This window comes from Ananas comosus, linkage group 13, assembly GCF_001540865.1.
Source record: "Ananas comosus cultivar F153 linkage group 13, ASM154086v1, whole genome shotgun sequence".
In the NCBI taxonomy this organism is placed as follows: domain Eukaryota; kingdom Viridiplantae; phylum Streptophyta; class Magnoliopsida; order Poales; family Bromeliaceae; genus Ananas; species Ananas comosus.
In genome coordinates this window covers 10462991-10487306 of record NC_033633.1, presented here as the reverse complement: position 1 = coordinate 10487306, position 24316 = coordinate 10462991, and the positions used below count along the sequence as shown (strand labels likewise).

The window sequence follows — 24316 nt, the reverse complement described above, 5'->3', positions numbered from 1 at the left end:
CATATTCGCATCTATATTTCTTTACCGATGCGGTTAGTCGGATTCTAAATTTTCATTACCAAATCCGCCAGATTAAGATATGATTCATATTTATATTCGGATATTATTCGAATCATAACATATGCTAGGATGCATATGTCATATTAATTAAAATTAGCGTGAATTAGATACACAATACAATTAAAGACTCACGCTAATGTTCAAACTTTATATATCTATCTTTCGTTCTGTAAAAATTAATATTTAACGAACATATACATAACTTTAATACAGAAGTACTCTTAATAAAATCATGCGCAGTTATTGTGATAGATAATTATCCAAATGTAGTGTCGACCACACCTAGCCATAGTAGCAGGATATCACCATTTTGCAGCTTGAAGTGATTGAAACTTAATTGCACTTGTAATTAAATATGTAAAGAGATGATGAACTCGTTGATAGGAAAAGATACGAGGTTTAAGGTCATGTTTGTTTCACCGAAACTGGACTTCGGGTTGAAGTGGAGTTCAATGAAAACTATTTTTTTCCTTCTGTTTGTTTTGTAGTTATGGAAGTGAAGTTTAATTAGTTCTGCAGTTTGTTTGTTTGGTAGGAAGTGTATAATGTAAAACTATAATTTATATATAAATAATAAATATTTTAAATAAATAAAATGTCACGCCCCGAATGTCTCGTTCTCCGGGCACGCCGACAAATCCGCCGTATACAAAGAAATTTTTCCTGTATACGAAGCGACAGCTGTACCTGTAAAACGAACACTACTACGAACAGTAGTAGAGAGCTGCTAGAGAAAACAGAACCTAAACAAACTGAGTTTCATATATATAGTCCAAATCCAAAATACAAAGCTACTCGCGCTGACGAGTTAAGTCTACTATGTACATAAACTCGAAGCAAAACATCTACTTATAGTAGGGGCACCTCTAGCTCAGCACGTCGGGTAGGGCTCTAACTCGCGACGCCCTTGCCTCGATCCTGATCCGCAGAAGGCGCAGCAGCCGAAACCTGTGGCTCTGCAAAACAGGGGTAACAATTGGGCGTGAGAACTACTATAAAAATAAGTAGTCCTCAGTGGGTGCCGCCCAAACAACATCGGTCCACCCACTAAGTCTACAGAGGGAAGCCAGGATAGTAGGAAAAGTAGGAAGTAAACTCTACCGCTATCAATCACTACACTATCATGCTCTACACTAACCAATTGTAGGAAATGTCAAATCTGACCCAATTCAATCGGGACTGTAAACCTACCTGTCCCTGGGACTGTGAATACACCCGTCCCTGCCCAGTTGAGACTATCCAGCTACCTCCACATTAACTGGTCCGTGGAGAGTAAGTCCAACCGGCATGAGCGACACCAACGCGAAAGCACAAAGCCCGTCTCCGGAGTGGCAGTCGTGGGCGCTACCCAATCGAGTATGCAGCGTATCTCTGTCGAGCTCAATCAGGCTCTGAAAAGCCAAAGTCCAAGTAATCAACCCTAACTAGTCTAACAACCAACAAGTAACGTGCCCTCGGCACAATCTGACGCCAAAACGGCGAATCGGGCCCACCGTCAACCCCAACGGCGCCCAAAAATCCGAAACAGCCCAAACGACCCTGTAAAAATCCACTCGGCGTACCAACACGAGCGTAAATGTATTCTAAAGTACCTGGAGTACTCGTCTCGAGGATACAGCGACAGTACAATTTTATAACGGCTCCCAGAGCTAAATCAAGCAGTTTAACAAGTGATAGATTCAAATCGCAGGTTTTCTTCTAATTCAAATTCCAAGTCCAACATGTATAAACTACTCAATTTATTACCATATGCTTCAAACTCAGATTTGCAATCTACCAAATAATCCATGAATTCGAGTTAGAATAGACTATATCAAAATTGAAATTTACACATGTCGACGATTAGAACTTAGGAGTCAAAATCGATGTAACCCACCTCAAGAAGCTAGCTCCTGGCAGTGAACGAGGCCACGAACCAAAGTGACCCCTGCTGGATCAATGGGAACCCTCCAAGTCTAACACTCGAGCTAACTCCAAGCTCTACGATCAAAATCCACCAATTCAGTCCGAATTTCGCAGCAACAGAGTAGAAAAGGGATTCAACCAAGCTAACCTTCACCAAATCTAGCAAATAAGGACTTCGCGGATTCCTCTCGAAGTCCCGAATCCAACGAACCAAGTCTCGTCGCAACCCGATGCTCCTACGTTGAGTACGATCTAAAATACTAACAGTCGACGATGAATTTCAGCAAAACAGCATCACTTGAGCTCGGAAAATATATCAACGGAGAAAAACTCGATACCCACCTCACTAGCGACTCTAGCACCGGCGCGACGTCGAGGACGGTGAAAACGTACCCTCGCCCGGCCTCCTCGCAATGCTATGACGGCAACCGTACTGTCACGCCCCAATCCCCGCCACTTTGGTAGGGTTCGGGTCACGTCAACAGACGCCGAACGGACAGAGCCTCCCGTGTCCGCCCAAGGCTCTAACAACATGTATAAATAGGCAATCAACAAAAGAATTGCATATATAATACAAGGCTTGCGCGAGGGCAAGTAACAACGGAAGCGAAAGCTCTAAGCTGAATATACATCATACATGATATTTGATTTCCTTTAAACCAAATTCAAGTAAACAAAACTATTACATTCTATTCAACCATCATATCTTTTTACATTTAGTCATCCACCAAATACATGATTGTTTACACTTTTCATTTCTAAATCAACAAAATAAAGTTGATACATGTATAACAAAAGGGAATGACTACAAAATGCATAAAGTCCCCGGTGGCCGCTACCTACGGCGCCAAACCCTTGCCTCGGTCCTCCGCCGCCCCGCTCGTGCTAGGACCTGTAGGGTTAGTGGTGTGAGAACTACAACGAAGTTCCCAGTGGGCTCGGCATCCGACCTCGCCGACTTACCCACTAGGTCCATCCAGGCATAAGTATTTCAAAGGAGGAAAAGTAACCACTACTAATGCAACTAATACTATGCCTGCAAGAAAGAAGTCAGTAGATATATAATTTCAATGCGATAATGGAAATGCATGCATGCTCCAATCATAATCAAACTTTGGCTCTTACCCAATCTTACCGGTTAACTCTGTTAACCCCAATAACTCACAACCCAAAATCCCTTAATAACGGGGGACTCGAACCTCCCTAGGGACCGTCAACTGGTGGGACTTTACCACGCCCAGTGGTGACCAACTCCGGAGCGCACCGCTCGAGGGGGAGCGACCTCCCTCAAGCCAAGACGTAATGTGAGTATCGATCTAATCCCCAACTTGAGGATTCATAGCCACTGGTCACAATGTCGATGTCATGGTAGGTCTCTACCTATTCATTCTTGCCACTCTCAAGGCCATATCCGTGATGATGCCATAATTTGGTTAAACTATATTTAACGGTTTATCTCTCAATGCCAATCTTGTTTCTATGTCAATGTCACCCTTGTTTTCTATTGTCCAAGTCCAATCTCACATTCACACAACTTGAGGGTCCAATCACACATGTCCATTTTGGTTCTATCATCCTCTATGTTCAACTACGTTAGAAGCATATAAATGAAGTCAAACCAAGTTCCACATGTAACTACCCTACTATGCATGAATGTATATATATAAAACATATATGCTCAAGAATAGAGAAAACAGACATAGAAGGGAATCCAACGATTCCGGCGTGCACCCCCCACCTCTAATAATCGTGTGGGTGTAGTATATGACGACTCCCGGATTTTACGAAAGCCGCTTCCGCGCCCTATAATCAAAACGGTGCCATATTAGGCCTTTTGTACATGAACTATACTCTAACATTTTCGTAATGTTAAACGGAGTTGCCCAACGTGTTTAGGGCACCCCCAATTAGGTTTCCACGGGGTCAATTTGTCCCCGAACAATCCTAGGGCAAAAGCCCCAAATTCAAGCCCTAATATTGTCATTTAGGGTTTTCCCATGAATCGATCCCAACCTTAAGCAAACAATAGCTTAGGATCATCTAAGAAGCATCCTAGTAAGGTTTCTAGACCCTTGGAACCAACCCTAGGGCTTCCATGACAAACCCTACCCAACCACCATGAGAGCACTTGAGCTCTCATGGGTTCCATGGAGTTCAAGGCATATAGAAGGCTCCCATGGCCAAAAACAACCCAAAGCTCCAAAACATAGGGATTAAAACCAAGCCCTAGACTCATTTCTACCAAAAACTCACCTTAGCCCAAGCTCCTCCAAGTCCTTCTTGTAGGAGAGCTTGTAGAACCCACCAAAGCCTCCAAATCCACCTTCCCTTGCTTCTTCTTCTTCTTCTCCAAGCCCTAGAGCAAGAGTTCTAGAGAGAGAAAGAGAGGAAATGGGAGAGAAGGGTGAAAATGGCTGTGGAAGAGAGGGGATGAGTCATATATAGTGTTGTAACAATTGCACTTAAGCCCCTCCACTTGTTTCCTCTTGAACTGCCCAGACTGGGCATTTTTCGCCTTCGGGGACCGGTCTCCCCGACCAGGGACCGGTTCCCGAACGGGGGTTTTCCAGGACTTAGCCAAATTTTCGAGTTTTTCTGCTGTTGCGCAGCGAGGGACCGGTCTCCCGAGGACCGGTCTCACCACCAGGGACCGGATGCCTCAGGATTTCCTGGCAGGCTAAGCGCACGGGGACCAGTCTCTCCTTCAGGGACCGGTCCCCGAGAGCACAAAATCTGGGACTTAGCCAGATTTCCAAATTTGCTCTCCGGGTCCCTTTTTGTTCCGTTTATGAACTCCAATGTACTTAGGGTCCACGTAACTCGTTCAATTTCGCGTTCCGCTCGTTTTGACGGAACTCGGCACGATTTACGAGGGATGTGGTATGTTACACGTACCCTCGAACGGCTCTGCGGCGCGACGTCGGCGAAAATCGAACTCCACCCGAGCTCCACCACCATACTCGGTCGCACACAAGGAGAAGAGAGAGAGAGTACTGAAGTCCTCTCCTCTCTGCTCTCTCTCTATCCTAAATAGGAGGGAGAAGGAGTGGGTGAAAACAACGAGGGAAGGAAAGACTAAAAAGCCCCTTACCTAACCTGGTGTACCGGTACACGGGTCCCAGTACTGGTACAGAAAGCCAACCCGAGAGTAGTACGCGCGCAACCTGTGCAGTGTACCGGTACACCATGATGGCTGTACCGGTACAGCAAGCAGAAAATCAGCTTTTTGCAGATTTTCTTCGCTGAAAGCTGCCCTCGCGTCGCACGGAGCTCGTTTTGCGTTTATTTGACGCCAACGTGACTCGGACTTGTCCCAACACTCTCCAAAGCTGCCGACAAGCCATCACAACAGAACACCAGGGATCTCACATAAAAAAATATAATTATATTTTTATATAATTAAAATTTAATATAAAATAACTAAATTATTTTTTATACATAAATTATAGTAATATAATAATAAAATTATAAAGTTAAAAATGTTAATACTTAATTAATCAATTTTTATTATATTTTAATTGTACAGATTAAATAAAAAAATATTAAAGCTTAACTAATTAAATTTTATCATATTTTAAATATACCAACGGAATAAAAGAGTAATTAGTAATATAATTAAATATATTTATATATAACTATTTTTACCTATTATATTATTTTATTATTTTTTCTTCACATCTCTTCACCGTAATTGACTTCGGCCGACGATGGGTCGAAGCAAATTATGCCGTTTGAGATTAACTCGAGTTTCAACCGTAACCTTTTTACGGCGAACCAAACAGCGGAAGTGGTCGTTTATGACGAAAACGACTTCTTCTTCCTCTACTTTCACACTACTTCCATCCAAACAAACATGCTCGCGTTATATATATATAATATATATATTATATTAAATATATATATATATATATATATATAATATATATTTATTATTAGTTGAATGTCACTGCAAATGCCACGCTACAACATTATTATATTTATTTTAAATCAGTTAAAATAGTCATATTATATATCCAAAAATTTACAATAAAAATTATATTGTATAAATCATTTTGTTATATTTTATTAGAAAATATTTACAATATCTTACCGGTTTTTTTATACTATATATATATAATCAAACATTTTTATATACTTTTGATTTTTGATAAATCAAATTTAAATATGTGTTTTAAATTAAAAGCATAAAAATTTAATTCATATTTACTTTAAAATTTAAATTTAAATTTTGATCCACTGTCACAAAAAAATTAATTGTTAATTCAAATTTGATATAAAATTTTAATTAAATTTAATTCATAATTTAAACACAAATTTTACTTTTAATGTAAAATAGATTAATAGGAATGCTATTTTTTTAATAAATTGATCATAACCATTTATTTTTATTTGAGATATTTTTTTAAAAAATTAATTATAAACGTAGGATTGAATTTATAGATGGATAGGAATGCTACTTTTAAATAAATTGATCATAGCTGTCTTTTTTGAGATTTTTTTTTAACAAATTAATCATAACCATTTATAGGGAATAGATTTCAATATTTAGTAGAGATTTAATAGATTGATCATAATCGTTCATTTTTATTTGAGATATTTTCAACAAAAAAATCATAATCATTTATAGGGAATATTTTTTTATTACTTTCTGGATTCCGTCTGTCATTGTTGGAATTCCTATATGCTTTTATATATATATATATAGAGAGAGAGAGGCCGAAGATGAAGGTGATCATGTGATGCATGCGCATGATTTATATAAAATTAAATCAAGCAATTTTTTTAGGAAGTCGTGGTTATTTATTTTATACATTAATAAGAAATGAAATTAAATTTTTATATACATTATATATATAATATAAAATAAATTCGGATTCAGATTGGGTATAGTCAAATCTATATCCGTATTCATATCCGTCGGACTTTTGTTTTTGATATTCATAACCATATCTATTTAACATCGAATAAATTTATCGCTCCATTCTGATTCGGGTTGGGATAAGAATAAAATTTCGGATATCCGTACCTATATATCGACGTCACTAGTGACTTCATCTCGACACTAAAATAAACAACTATAGCTTCATCTCGACACTAAATTTTTTTTTTTTATTTTTCAGAGAGAGAAAGGTTGCAATATACTTGCACCGTTTATTTATTTATTTTTTTTTTAAGAAATAAACTAAGCTAGAAATATGAAGCAAATTAGGTTTTGAATTTGGAATCTCGGGCATGGCCATTAAACCCTTAACCAATGCGCGAAGTACGATCAATCGGTTTTCTTAATTCTACTTATTGAACTATAATTAGATGCTGATTATTCAGGGTCCTAAAACAATTGAGGCCCTGAGTACGACTCTATCGAGCTTGCTCCAACGTGTCTTGTGGATACCACTAATCTATAGTCTATGCCTGCATATTATTTTTTATGTAGCTTGTCACGTGGCAATTTCTCTTTCATTTTTCCTTCTCACTCCCTGATACTTCGCTTTCGCACCCCCCATCGCTGTCCGATACTTCGTTTTCCTACCTGCTTGCTTTCTAATTAATGTATTCACATAATATATTTTTATCTAAATAAATCGCTTTTAAAAAAGAGTAAAATAAGATCTCTTCATACTCTCTTTTACTGTATTTTTTTTGGTACACAAGAAGGATTCATTTTCTGAATTTTTCTTAATCTTTTTCTATTTTTTAAAATTGTATGGGGATTGAAATTAGGATTTTGGGAATCACGACGGCGCGGCGAGATGAAGTGTGTTGGATTTGGAGTTACTGAGGGGAAGAAGCGGTGGGTGTGAGGGGATCCGTACGGTATCGGTGTGGCTATGACCACGGGGGAGCTAGACGCCGACGATGGCGGTGGAGGCGATGCGGAGAACGGAAACCATCTTTCTGATCTCGGCAGCGCAATTAAGTTGCGTATGGAATAGTAACCCTATTAGTGCTTCTTTCAATATTATTGTGTATATATGATTTTTTTGCTGTTGTATATTTTGCTAACATTTATACATATCTATTTTATATTTTCTATTCGTATTTATTGATGTTTCATGAGAAGTTAAAAAATTTTAAAATTTTAATTTCGTCAATCTTTTATCTTATATAGCATTAGTCCGTTGCAATGCGTGGATAACTTCACTAGTTAATAATGACTGTGGGTGACAATTAACTAAACCATATGGATGACAGAAAAATGAAAAAAAAAAAAAGGTTAGATTCTTAATGCTGGATAATCGTGTTGTTAGGTACTTGGATAATCGTATTATTACTGAAGCACAGTACTATTCTTAATTTTCTATTGCAAAAAGAAACCATATTTCCAAATACAACGTATCTATTTCCATTAAAGAATGATCGGACTTGTTTGAACAATCTCCCCTCGGTCTAATAAGTTTATTGTTGTTTATAATTGCTAGGGCTGAGTAGGCCTGCAGCAATAATTGATTCTCTAAATTGAACCTCCAGTTATAAAATTTGAACCATCGTTATAGGCAAAAATTGAACTCTCGTGTTACAAAAACTTATACTTATTTTACATGGAACTCCTAATGTTGGGAATTCGGTACTCGCCCCGGTACCAGATCTTGTGAATCTGCAACCAGCTTCAATACCGACTACTGTGGATCCGGTACTGATGGTTGGGATTCCGCAACGAAAACGTCAAATCGGGTTTTTACTATAAACCCGTCTACTAAGCAAAAACTGATACAATCATAAAAGAGAAAAATATGCAGGTAAAATAAGATTTATTAAATAAGAGAAGATTACACCTGACTTCTCTTCTGCACAGAATAGCTACAACCCGAGTCCTCTCTCTAAATCTTTTCTATCCTTCTCTCGTCACTAAATATAATAGTCACTAAATATTTAGTGACTAAATATTTGATCACACTCTTTATCAATCAAGCGTACAAACTTCTTGATAAAATTAAAAAGGTATACTAAATAAAAAACTCATAGGCTAGAGGTTTATGCGAACTTAATTATCCGAGCTTAAAAGCAATGAACTCTAATAATAGGTTATAACTATTTGTGCTCCAATGAGTAACAACAATGTGTGATTGAGAGCAATTTGTTAACCAAGTGATTAGCAAAATGCAAGTTGATCATTTCGATTTTATTTTCTCGAAATTGTGCGCAAGGATAAAAATGCAGGAGGCCATTAATTCTATCTGTGACTTTTATTACCTTAATCGAAACACCTAATCCTTCAGGAAGATAAATGAGCATGAGAATCGGCATTCGCTGGGCATCAGATGAATCCCCATCGCATCAACATACATGCCGTAGTTTAGCTATATTCGTCCCGTAGGTCAGGGGCTTCCATACATTTTTACCTTCCAATATAATTTATAAGGTTTCAAATGGTATTGGTGATATTTTAAATTTTTAAAGAGTATTATGGTACTTTTAAAGTTTACAAGAGTATTCACGAAAGTGCCACTATAATTAAATTATTATAAAGTTACTAGAAAAGCCATCATTCAAAGCTAGCTATTGATAACATAATGAGAGAAAACGATCTAGTTCCAATTAAGTAGCCAAATTAAGCAAGGATTACAATGCACAAGGTCATTCCATCCGCGACTTTATTACATAGAACGAAACCCCTAGTCCTTCACCAAGATGATCGGCATGAAAGTTGACGTCAGTTGGGCATCAGATAAATTCCGAGCGCATCAACATACGTGCCGGAGCGTCCGTAAAAGCCAACAATTCTACCATTCGCCACAGGAATGGAGAACGGGGTTCCTTCCTCGACTCCGAACGGCCCGTATTTGCGAACATTGGTGACGAAAGTGAGCGATCTCAGCATATTGGCGACATTATTGAATGGACCGGTAGTGCCGGTTATCGCAGTCAGGTACTCGCCAGCTTCAAATACGATCTAAAAAAAAAAAAATGTGTTGATTTAGAAAGATTATATTAAAGGCTTGTTTGGTTCAAGGGTGGAATTGGAATGGATAATGGAATGAGAATGAATTGAAATGGTAATTGGAATGGCCCACTCCTCTAAGACGTTTGGTTTATTTGTGGATTGGGAATTGGAATGAGTTATTCACATTTTATTGTTTGGTTCGTATAAACTAAAAAAATTATAGGATACTATAATACTAATTTTACTCTCAAATATAAATTTATATTATTTAAAATTTATGAAAAATATAATATTATTCTCTAATAAGTTTTTCAAAAAAAATATCAAATTTATTTTTAAAAACTTTTATTGATGTGGGTTATGAATAGGGTTTTGAGAGAGGATAGTTTTTTTTTTTTGATGAGAGAAGGTGAAGAGATCGTATACAGGGGAGANGTGAAGAGAAGGAGGGTGAGATGGTCACATGGGCTTCGAGAACTTAGTGGGCTTCCGGAATGAAATCTCAATCCGGGCTAGAAGATCGGAATCAAGTTGAAGGCTAATGGGCCATTCCCATTCCAGTCCGGAATAGAAATCCCAAACCGATTCATGCGAACCAAACAAAATTAACCGGATTTGATCAAACCGATTTCCATTCCATACCCAAAATGGATGAACCAAACAAGCTCTAAGTGTCCGAAATGGAGCCAGGTTAGACCATGAAATTGCTCACTTGGCTTTAACCCCAAACTAGAGATCAATGCTAACCTTATCCTTCAAAAGAGCCGATTAATAATTCTAGCAATATTGGTTTTTCTTTGATCCTTAAAGCCCAGCCCGGCCCGGCCCAGCCTTTTGATTGAAACCACATGAGCAAATTTTAAGATAAAAATGATTCTCATTTGATAAATTGCTCAATAAAATCAAGCCTCACAGTTGGAGTTTCTGATATTTCTAATTGTTTTAGCTAGCTCTGAAACTCATCCCCGCGTTTTTGCTCAAACATGTTCTTCCCCAAAAAAATTATACCTCAGTGGGGTTTCCTCCAGGACCACCCTATGGGCCAGCCGTAGATGTCTTTCCGTCTTGGACATACTCAAAGTACAACGAATCGATCGCCTGGCCGCTACGAATTACAATCTTTGACACGCGTGTAGAGGAACCACTGATATCTTGGGGATTTCCTCCGTTTCCACCCCATAAACCAAGCTTCACGAGTCCCGCCTAATTCAAACACAAAGAAGTTGTTTAGAAAAGATTTCATAACTCTTTCAACTACCACTTTCACCGACCAAGATGTTATCAACATAATACAGTTTCCTTACAATTATTCGACATGTAAAAAGTTTCAGAAACAACTACTATTTAAATTTAGATTAGTAACATTGTGATGATAAACAATTAATTATCTACAGTGACAGGATCTCACCATTTGCAGCTTGAAGGGGTGAGACTTGCACTTGAATGTAGGGAGATTAATTTGGTGATAAGAAAAGAGAGCAGGAATAGGTGCTATAAATAGAGGCCAAAGATGAAGGTGACCATGTGACATGAATGCATGGTTTATATATAAAAATTAAATGAAACAAATTTTTAGGAACTGGGGGTTATATTAATTTTATGCGCAACGAAACTAAGGGTAAGTGTACTTAATCCACCAAAACCAAGTCTCACATGTGACTTCATCGTGGCGCTAAAATAAACAACTACAGGTACCACATGCACTTTTCTTAAAAAAAAAAAAAAAAATCCAGAGAGAGAAAGGTAGGGAGATATCTGATTCGTACATTTTCTTTTAAAAAATAAATTTAGTTAGAAATATAAAGCAATTAGCCTTCAAACTTAAAATCTCGGATGCTAACCATCAAATTCTTAATCAATGCGCTAAATACGATCAATCGGTTTTTCTTAATTCTACTTTCTTACTAAACTCGATTTTTACTTGTACCTTCCGTTATTATTGCTAGTATGTGAGGCCTCATATATTCTAATCAGAACTAATTTTTTATTCGATTTGAAATTATTGGGGCGTTAGATTATTAGGTAGACGAATAAAAATAAGGTGTGGATTGTTAAGGGTGTTAAAACAATTGAGGACATGAGTACGACTCTATCGTGCTTGCTCCGGCGTGTCTCGTGGATCTGGGTCTAATCTTTTCTCTCGAATCGGAGCAAAATGACTTTGAATTAACCAACCACGTGAAAATTTTTAATAAGCATGCAATAATTAAATAATAATATGACAATATGGGTGTACTTAGGTGAGTCACCCCAATCATTTTTATTTTATTTTATTTTATTTTTTACTTTTCATTTTTTTTGGGAAAATGGAGATATTATTATCAGCATCCTTTCTGTTTTTTGTTCATTAATTAATCCTTTCACTTATCACTTGTTTTACAGTGCGTGTCACGCACTCTGTTATTAAATTCGCGAATAATTTGCGAATTATTCGCGAATTTTTGGAGAAACGTACTAAACGGTCGAATACGTATTTTTCTGAAAAATTAAAAAAAAAACGTGTTTTTTTCGTCAAAAATAATTATTCGCGGATTATTCGCAATTCGCGAATGATTCGGCGAAAAAAAGGACTTGCGGTCGCGGACGTCGTCGTCGCCGCTCTCGTCACCGAAATCGTCCGTGTCGTCATCATCGTCCTCCTCCTCCGCCGCCCTGGCCGACGTCGGGAGCAAGAGGGCCGTCCTCGATCCTCCTCTTCCTTCGCCGCCCTGGTCGGCGTCGGGAGCAAGAGGACCGCCGCCATGGTTTCCATCCGCGGAAACCATGGATGGAAAAGGCGCGGCGTTAGGGAATAGGGACTTGAGACTTGAGAGCGGAAGGGTCGCGCAGTCCATGAGGCCACTTAGGCCTCGTGGACCGCTTGAGAAGGAGGTCCACAGTAGACCTCCCTCTCAATATATATATATATATATATATATATATATATATAGAATTGAGCTCCTATACTTTTGAAAGTACCAAGTTATCGGTGCTTGTAATTTTTAGCCATTGGATTAAGAGATATGCGGTTAGGATGATGTGGGCCCCCTAGGATTGAGTGGGTGGTTGGTTGAATAGCATAATCTAATGGCTGAAATAATTCGAGAAGTAGATCTAACGGTAAAAAACTTACAAGCACCAAGTGCATGGTGCTTTTAGAAGCACCATAGCTGGACTATATATATATATATATATAGTGAGGCTACTATGCTATCGGAAGCACGGAGCCTTCTGTGCTTCCACCTCGTTTTCGATGTTGCGACTTTCGAATCGTCGATCAGCTCCGTTAAACTTGATCTAGAGTATTTGAAGTACCTAGAAAATAAATTTTATGATTTTACGATATCATTTGTTAGCTGGAACGAAGGGGCTCAAAATCAACGGCTGAAAATAAAAATCTTACAAAATGTAATAATATGTCATTAAATTATTAAATCAAAAAAAGAATATTAGATCTTGTAGTTTATATGTATAAAAAATTTCTATCAAATTTCACGCATGATTTTGGATATTTCTACACCGTTAAATTTGCAAACGGCTCACTACGGCCATTAAAATTTGATTGATTTGAGGCCGCATTCGATCACTAGGCAAATGATATCGAAAAAAATAATGAAAATTTATTTTCTAAGTACTCAAAATACTCTAGATCAAGTTTACACGGACCGATCGACGATTCAAAATCGCAACATCGAAAACGAGGTGGAAGCACGAAAGGCTCCGTGCTTCCGATAGCATTAGTAGCCTCACTATAATATTATTATATTAATATATTAGAGCAGGGCTGCGTGCTCTCAGGACACGGAGGCCTCCGGCTCCTGAGCCGGTTTTCGGATGATGGAGTTTTTCGAATTGACGATCGGCTTCGTTAAACTTGATCTAGCGTATTTAAAGTTTATAGAAAATAATTTTTGCGATTTTTCGATATCATTTACCTAGCAATCGAAAGGATTCAAAATCAATAAATTTTAACGGCTGAAATAAAATCCTATAAAAAGTGTGATATAGCACTAAAATTTTCGATCAGAAAATAGATCTTGTGTAATAAGAATAAAGAATTTCTATCAAAATTTCATCTGATATTGAATACTTCTACACCGTTAAACTTGAAACGGCATATATCAACCATTAAAATTTTGGATTTTGAATCCTTTCGATCACTAGGTAAATGATATCGAAAAATCGCAAAAATATTTTCTAGAAAAACTTCAAATGCCGCTAGATCAAGTCTAAACGGAGCCGATCGCGATTCGAAAATCCTCATCGAAAACGGCTCAGGAGCATGGAGGCCTCTGTGCTCCTGAAAGCACAGCAGCCCTGCTCTATATTATATATAATATATATATTAATATATTATATATATATATAATTGAGCTAGGAATACTTTTAGAAGCACCAATCCTTTGGTGCTTCTAAGTTTCTAGTCCTTGGATCTACTCCTTAATTACTAATATCTCTTGATCAAATATATTCCACATACTGCCACTATCAAACCATCATCTCAACCTACATCTCTCTATCCAATGGTTAAAAAAACTCAAAAGCAGCACCCCCTTTTGGGGTGCTTTGCAGGAGTATTCTAAGCTCCATAGTATACTATATATATATATATAGGTAGTATATATAGTATTTTATTTTTATATAGAATATAATTCATATTAATTTTATTTATAAATTTATTTATTAATATTTCTAAATATATAATATAACTCTTCTATATTATTAATATATATTTATTATAATTTTAAATATATTTAATCTATATATAAAAATTATAATAATAATAAATATAGTATATTAATTATTATATATTTATTATATAGTCGAATTTTTGATCCCGAATTTTTAATTGGTGAACGTATAATATCCGTATAAATCACGTATCCGAATAATTGCCGATTCCGTTTTTTAGCCGTATTTTTCAAAAAATTTAAAAATTAAGAGACGAATTTTATCCGAATTATACCCGTACCAAATTTTTGCCGAATCCGAATTAACTATGGTCGCGCACGGCACGATGCATGAAACATTGTTTATTAGTGTTATTTTGGTTGCTAGAGAGATATAGTTTCAACTTTATATCGAAAAGCTAAAATTATTTACTAAGTCGTTCGTACTAATAGTGATAAAATTAAATGGTTATTGTGAAAGGAAAGTCTTGGAGAATGGCTAATATCAAGGCTTATTGACTCCTATAATCAACAGCCTAATTCTCTCTAGATTATATCTCCATTAATTATGCATTTATACCTTATTTGATATTTTTTACTATACATTCTTTATTCTCTATTATTATATAAATATATGTACATGATATTAATAAAGGTATAATGGAGAGAGCTCTGTTTCTCATTTGTATTTCCTTTACAATATTATTATGGTATCAGAGCAAGGTTTCTAGCTAATTAATTAGAAAATTTTGTTGATCCTTTTGAGGATTTGTGGCGGTTACGGCTGTCTTTGTCAATCATCTTGTAGTCGTTCGAGTTCTTGCACTACCTTCACGCTCAACTATTAGGTGTGATCTGTTTTATTTTTCAGAAACTTTACTTGATATCTTATTAAGATGGACTTCGAGAAAACAGATACTATTGCTGTAAAGCTTAATGGAAAAAATTATGCTCAGTGGGAATTTCATTTTTGAACATTTGTTGAAGGTAAGGATCTCTTTGGAATTCCTGATGGATATATTCTTGAACTTACTGATATCACAGAAAAATGTTCATGGAAAATTAAAAATGCTAGAGTCATCACTTGGATCTTGAATTCTGTTGAGACTGACAATGCTCTAAGCTTGAGATCTTTCAAAACAGCCAATGAGATGTGGAAACATTTGCTGAAAATCTACTCACAAACCAATCAAGCTAGGCAATTTGAGATTGAATATGAAATTGCTAAATTGAATCAGGAAGGAAGAGATATTCGGAGCTCTGTCAGCTTTTGAAATATATGGACTGAACAAAGATATGATCTCAGCTAGTTTTATTACAAGTCCAGCTTATTTAGAACTCAAAAAGGAAAGAGATCAAAGTAGAGTGCTACAATTTCTTATGAAATTAAGGCCAGAATTCGAAAATGTTAGGGCCAACATAATAAATCGAAGTATCAAAGGCCTTGATAATGTTCTTGCTGAGCTTGTTCGAGAAGAAACTCGACTACATACACAGGCTACATTAGATGCCAAAAATAATTCTATCGATGCTGCTTTTCTTACTTCTCGTGGCAGGAATCACCTAAAGCAAAAGAATGGTTGTTGAAGCATAAAAAAAAAGAAGGGAGGAAGAAGAAGAAGAAAAAAAAAGAGAAAGAAAAAAAGTGGAAAGAGAGAACATTTGAATAATGGTGTATGAGATGATCTATGCACTAGGTGCATGGAGAAAATTTGAGTTCAAATTTTGAACGTGGTGCATAGGTTAATCCATGCACCAGGTGTATAGATTACAGAAAGAAGGAAGAGAGAGAATGTTCTCGTAGGCATGCATGGGTATTACAAATAGCAAATTAATCCTTTCCCTTTCATATATTTGCAAGATGCTCCACTTCAAACATATAATATTTTGTTATTTTACCTAAACTATAATATAAGCAAAGTAAAGGGATTAATTTGTAATATTATACCCATGATCGCATAACCAAAATATCCTAACTTCCCACCTCTCCTACCTCTCCCATTAACCCCACTATACGCACGTAGGTAGTTTCAATTGGCCCCATAAATATCTCCCAATGAGAAAGGGAGAGGGGACTTTTTTTTTGGTAATAATAATATTCTCTGCTCCATTGATGCCACAGTCAAAGCTCTCTCTCCTCGACGTGCACCTCGTCCTCGCGCGCTGCGTCGGCGGCACCACCGCATGCGCAATGCCCATCGAGGCCGCCCGCCTCGTTTTCGTGTGCGGCGTCGGCGGCATCGCCACGTGTGGGCGCAACGCCCACCCCGGCCTCGTCCTCCCTCGTCATCGGCAGTCGCGATGGGCAACCCACGAGTTCGGCCTCTGCCTCCTCGACGCGCACCTCGTCTTCTCCCTCTTCCACGCCGGAGATGCCGAGCACCTCCGCCGAGCTCCGCCGAGCTCCGGCGCGTCTCCATAAGCTTCCTCTTCACACCGCGCGCTTATCTATATATACCTCCACCCCCTCCACCTGTTCGACGAAATTCCCAAACGAAACGAGAGGGAGCCCGATCGGATCGGCGGCGGTCGGAGATGTACGTGGTGAAGCAAGACGGGCGGCAGGAGTCAGTCCATTTCGACAAGATCACGGAAGCTGAATTATGGGCTGAGCCAGGAGCACTGCGACCCCGTGCTCGTTGCCCAGAAGGTCTGCGCTGGCATCTACAAGGGCGTCACGACTTCCCAGCTCGCGGGGCTCACCAGGGAGATCATCCTTGCCGACTTCCTCGCCGACACCCGCTCCGCCTTCGTCGGCGTCGCCAGAGACGCCTAACGCCTTGCCGACGAGTGCGGGCTCCCCGTCGCCGACGCCGTTGATCTCCGCGACCTCGCCGCCGAGAAGACAAGGCCCCGCTAGCTAAAGCAGATGAGGCTCACAGGGCTCGCCGCGGAGATCATGGAGGTCGAGGTGAGGAAGTCCAGCCATGTGAGGATGAGCCGTTGGGATCCAAGGGACATGACCTTGGATTAGATCGGGTACGCCTACGTCGACGCCTTTCTCTCGTTCGAGATCGGGAGGAGGCTTCGTGCCGCGCGGGCTACATCTAGTTTATGTCGACAAGTACCGGCGCCGGCATCCCAGTCAGCTCCGACCTCATCGACCACCTGCTCTTCCGTGTTCTCATTGAGCGCTCGGACAGAAGAGAGGGGACATCGTCGGTGATGGTTGTCTGGTGCGAAGTGGTGCTGTTCAAGTATTTGCTGTGGATGCTGCGGAATGGCGACGAGTTGAAGCCCGACGACTTCGTCTGTTCACGCCCACCAATTGTTTGATGAAACGCCTTGAATATTGCTCTGACGGAGGTGGCGCCGACGAATCATGCCTACCAATTGTTTGATGAATGCCTAAGATGTATTTTTGACGGCGAATCCAATCTGTACATAAAGAGAGAGAGCGGTGCTCTTCTCTTTATAAAAAAAGATGTGTTATCAAAAGAGAAAGAGCGGTGCTTTTCTCTTTGTAAGAAAAATATGTCATCAAAAGAGAGAGGGAGCTTTATTACTAAAAGAGAGGCAAGGAAGGGATTTTCCCACCTTAGTTGTCCCACGAATGTAAAAGAGACAAAGAAGGATTATCTATCTTTGTTGTCCTGTACTTTCAAAAGAGATAAAGAGAAAATACTCTCTTAATTCTCTTATAATTGGGAGGCAAAAGAAAGCAAATCGGGTTACCGATTGTTATTCTTTTGATCGTCCTTTTACTTGAAGAACAACGGGATGTTCGAAAAATAATCGACTCTCTTGATTCTATTTTGAGTCGAACTTCTCGATTTGGCTAAATTAGACCAAATTGAAATTTAATCGCTCCAAATTAAATTAAGTCATTTTTTTTGTTATTTATGTGAGTTAAAATTTCATTATTCATGACTGAGAGTTTGACAAATAAAAAAAATGCATTCGAAATTTTTAAGCGATGAATTTGATTCTGAATCATACATTTAAATATTTTTATATCATATGATCCCAAATTAACCATCTCGAAACAATGGATCGAATTCGTACCCACCTCAAATTACACAACTCAGGCTCAGCCCAAATGTGAATACATAACTCAGGTTCAGCTCAAACATAAATTTGGGCCCAATTCTATAGCTGGCCTAAGGAAAACTTGGACTTAAGTCGTGCCGGCCTAAACTGAGCCCAAGCCCATATCCAGAATTTAAATTCAGTTCAGGCCTCAACCATATGGGCTTAAATTTAGTCCATGCCTGAATATAATTATATGGGCCCGAATTTGGACCATGTTTGAATCCACAACAGAATTGAACCAATTATATGAAGCTATGGATTTCCTCATATGGACTAAAACCAAATCCAAATATTTAACCCAAATCAAGATTTAAAATTATGCTTATCAATCAAATCCATTCTTGAACCTAAGCCACATAGGCTAGGTACAACCGGAATATGAAACTAAGTCTTACCAACCTTTTTTCATATTGTTACTACATTCATTTTAGATCAAATTCTAAATTATTTGTTTAGAATTGATCAAACCATCTATTTATCTTAGTATATGTGACTAAGATAAAAATAATAAATTAGGTTTCACCTAATCAAATCAAATTTATTGAACTCTAATACATTGACTTAGAGTTCAAAACCAATTGAAAATGAATTAGACTCTAATACATACACTTAGAGTAATTTAAATTAAATTTCTTGACTAGTCTTAATCAGATATAATTAGGACTTTAGTTGATATTGTACCTCATGGTGGCAACCCAAATGAAACTGAATTAGTCTCTAATACATAACTTAGGTTTAATTTATCAAATTTTGACTAATCTAATATATATATTAGGATTTAGTTAAGTATTTTTCACCTTATGTGAATCAAGTGTAAGACATAATTTAAGCTCTAAATAATTGATATAGCCGAATTATTGTTATTCAATTTCATGTCCTGTTCGGCATTACAAAGGTCTCTCAATCGAAGTGCCCTACACTTTGTAGGGGTAATTAAAATAAACGCTTGCGTTTTATTGGAAGCATGAATTCCACAATACTTGATTACCATATATAATTTAAATATTAATTCTGAATCATTTGAATAGATACCTCCAGGTAAAAACTCAAAATATAAGATAAACCGTGCGAGGTGCGTCATTCGTGGCGCAGACAATGGTATCGGAAGCAACATCAGTGTAGAAACCGTAATGGGAAATTGGGCGGCATGGTGCAGTTCTCACTGTAAAAATGCGAAAACGTCTTGCAACTATTGTAAGAAAGCAGCAGTTCATATTTATTTTTCAGAATGTCGATATTTACAAAGAACAAGACAATATTCAGCCAGTACTCTACACCTTGCCTAGAGATCAAAAAGCTGTCAGAGCTAATCTGATAATCATGCTTTCTCAGAAGCTTCAACAAAATGGTAAAAATACTTATACCATATCAACTCTACCGGTGCTTTTTTCTGCTTTTTCTTGCTGACTGCGTTTATCAGTGATTAAAGAATGGAAATGTCTTACTTGGTGTCTTGATTCCGCTGCCTTTAATCATGGTATGTCCGCGTCAATAACACTATCTTTTCACACTTAAGCCATATACAATCAAGTAATTTCTGTCATTACAGCCTATATGGACAGCAATTACCCATTTAAGGTGTTGGTTTGTTTGCTTACATGAATGAATCAAAAAAACTCTTCTTCTATACTTTCTATGTTCCGAATTATGGCTGCAAATATTAATATCTGTGGATAATTAGCGATCGCAAAATTGTTTGAGTAAAATTTTCTCCGAATGGTTGATCATTGTGCATGGACGTTTTCCCAAACTGCGGAAAGTGATCGAGAAGGGCCATAGCAAGGGCGTCTCTTCTGACTTAGACTTGAAAATTTAAAACCATTTTCATTTTGTTTTCTTTTTTCAGCTCTTCTTCTGTCCAAATTTCTCTTGCAATAAGAAGTGAAGTCTTTGCATCGAGTCGTCTTGGACATCCTCGATTGCAAATAGATATGACCATATGGTTTTCGTCTAATTTTCTTCCAGAAAGTTATGTCAAATCTATTTTGGATAAAATTGCAGGTTGTGTTTGGTAAAGCTTTTAAATTATCCTATTTCATCTAGCTCTTTCAAAAGTTGATAGCCCATTTGATATAATACACAGTGATTTATGGGGTCCATCACAACTCCTTCTAGGCTGGATATCGATATTTTTGTTAATTGTACATTGATCAACATTAACGCGTTCACTTGGATTATTTCTGCGTGCCAAAGTCGGAGCTCACAAATATAGCCAAAACTTTTATTACTATGATAGAAACACAGTTTGGAAAAATAATAAAAATTTTTCGTTCAGACTTGGGAGGAGAGTTTTGCTCATCAGCACTCACTTCTTTTTTCCATGAAAAGGGAATTTTAGCACAACAATCTTGCCCTCAAACACCTGAGCAAAATAGGATAGTGGAACGGAAAAATTGTCATGTACTTGAAATTGCCCAAACTCTCTTACTTGAGGTCGATATTCCTTCTACTTTTTGGCTAGAAGCTATCCATACTGCAGTTTATCTCATTAATCGACAACCTATACCTATTCTCAAGAATAAATCTCCATGGTTCTGTCTTTATACTAAACATCCAGATTATTCTCGGTTACGAGTCTTTGGATGTATTTGTTTTGTTTTACTTCCCCGGCCCACATGAACGAAATAAATTATCTTCTAAAGCCGCAAAATGCGTGTTTCTTGGATATAGTGATAAACAAAAAGGCTATCTTTGTTTTGATCCGAATAATAAACGCATGCACATATCTCGCCATGTCACTTTTTTTGAAAATTCTTACTATTACAAGTCCATTATATCACATAAGTCTAGTGAACCTATTTCATTTTTACAAAATTTTCTCAAGATTCATCTGGTATGGAAGATGCCGACCCAGATTTAGCATTGCAGAATTCGATTATGCCCCTCTCAGATCATGCTCATGAAGGTTCTTTAGTTACCTCCAACCGTAGTCATTTTCCATCCGACAATTCTCCCACTCCTGCTCCAAGTATAAGCCAACCACCACTTCGACGTTTGACTCGTTTCAACTTTGGTCAACCTCCAAAACGCCTTGGATATTCACCTGACCGGTATGGTTTTTCTACTTCTTTCTTTACTTCCGTTGATTCTGTTTCGATTCCTTCTTCCTATAAACAAGCGATAAAGCATGAATGTTGGAAAAAAGCAATGGTTGAGGAGCTTCAAGCTCTTGAGGACAATCACACTTGGGACTTAGTCCCTCACCCAAGTAATGTATCTGTGATTGGTAGTAAATGGGTGTATACTATCAAAGTGAAGACCGTTGGCACGCTTGATCGGTACAAACAGGAATATGGCATTGATTATGAAGAAACATTTTCACCTATAGCTAAAATGACCACGGTTCGCTCACTACTTGCTGTGGCTTCGGCTAAGAAATGGTCTTTACATCAACTGGATGTAAAGAATGCCTTTCTTCATGGGCATATAAAAGAGACTGTGCATATGGAACCCCCCCCCCGCCCACCGCCCGCGGATATTCTCTGTCCTCTCCTAATTTGGTGCGCAAGCTTCGCAAATCGTTGTACGGTCTAAAGCAAGCTGGGGGTGCATGGTTTGAAAAATTTTGCTCTACTATTTGTTCTATTGGTTTCACACAAAGCTCTAATGATTACTCCTTATTCACTCGTCATTCTACTGATGGAATAATAGCTCTTTTGATTTATGTTGATGACATGGTTATAACAGGGGACGATATTAGCGGCATTGTTGAGTTAAAGAAATTTCTTCATGGTTCCTTTCATATGAAAGATCTTGGTTCACTTAATTACTTTCTTGGGTTGGAGGTTTCCCATTCAGCAAATGGATTATTTCTTAATCAAAAGAAATACACTGACGACTTGATCAAGTTAGCTAATCTCACAGATAACAAAATATCTTCTACGCAAATGGAACTTAATATCAAACTACAGCGAGAAGTTGGACAGCCTGTTTCAGATTCAAATTTGTATCGGCGTCTTGTGGGGAGTCTTATCTACCTTACTATCACTCGACTAGATATTTCATATGCAGTTCAAGTAGTGAGTCAATTCGTTTTTGATCCGCGATGCATACATCTTTCTGCACTTCATCGCATCATTCAATATCTTAAAGGAACACTTGGTCGTGACATATTTTTTCTTTCACATTCTTCTCTTGCTCTTACTGCTTTTGCTGATGGTTGTCGTGACACTAGACGGTCAACCACTGGTTGGTGTATTTTCTTAGGTTCGTCACCCATCTCATGGAAATGTAAGAAGCAAGACAGAGTTGCCAAGTCCTCCACAGAAGCAGAATATCGATCTATGTCATCAGTCAGTTCCGAAATTGTTTGGCTTCGCCGACTTCTCGCGGATTTAGGTGTGACTTGTCCACACTCAACAACTCTGCATGTAGATAATACAAGTGCTATTCGTATTGCAACCAACCCAGTACTTCATGAAAGAACTAAGCACATTGAGGTGGACTGCCATTATATTCGGGAACTTGTACAAGACAAAATTATTGCCCTCTCTCACGTGCCCTCTCATGATCAAATTGCAAACATATTCACTAAATCTACGTCTTCATCTCGCCGTGCTTATTTGGTTAACAAATTGATGCTTGCTGATTCCCTGCATCAATTTGAGGGGGGGATGTGAAAGGAAGGTCTTGGAGAATGGCTAATATCAAGGGCTTATTGACTCCTATAATCAATAGCCTAATTCTCTCTAGATTATATCTCCATTAATTATGCATTTGTACCTTATTTGATATTTTTTACTATACATTCTTTATTCTCTATTGTTATATAAATACATGTACATGATATTAATAAAGGTATAACGGAGAGAGCTATGTTTCTCATTTGTATTTCCTTTACAATATTATCAGTTATAACCTAATTGAATTAAGGATTAAAGTTTGGATTGAGCTGCATTTATAGATAAGATTTAGAGATTTCGAAGAGTTAGAGATGAAGATGATAATGAAACATGAATATGATAAGTTTGAAGATACACTAAAATTAAGTAAAATGATAAAATTGTAAATTAATAATTTTAAGCTGTGCATTAATTGTAGGGGTTATTATCAGTTCAACATTTATTTCTGTTACGTCAAACGCACAAACGGAAACAAAATGGCGAACACGAAATAATCAAACAACAAGCAGAAAAATAAAAGAGAACACATAGATTTAAATGGAAAATCTTTTGCAGAGAAAAACCACGGGCGGGGGAGGAGAGAACTTCACTATCAAACGAAAAAGGGAATACGATGTTCAGAAGATTACAACCAACCACGATCTCACGCCTCTAGGGCAAAAACGTAAAGGAAACTCATAACGTGTTTCGGATCCGAGCCCTCCTCTACCCACCACAGACATTCATTTTTCCTTCACAATTTTATTTTTCCAATTTTGGTCGCACCGCGAAACTGTCGGCGAGTCGAAAACCCGAACTTGAGTCGATTATTAATTTCGAGTCACATCTAACAATTTCAAGGGCAATTACTTATATATACTTGAAAAAATTTTCACTTTCTGATTTTACCCCTCTTAGAAGGGTAATTTTTAAAACACTTTTTCTACATTTTTAATATTAAAAACTCTTAAAAGAACAAATATAAACATCACTGGATTTTTGAAGATATAAATATGAAAACTTGAACTTTGTACTGATATCTGTCATTCGATATGTTTACAGGGAGCGGTATGAAATTATCCCCTTTTTTTATTTCCAAACTATTAAATATGTTACAGTAAATTACTAAAAATATATAGCAATCAAGTGTTATTTAACTAATTAATGTACTATATAAAACATAAATG

At 37.6% G+C, this 24316-nt stretch overlaps 1 pseudogene; it reads right to left on the bottom strand.

Moving 5' to 3' along the window:
- Positions 9466 to 11310, bottom strand: LOC109719807 (annotated as a pseudogene).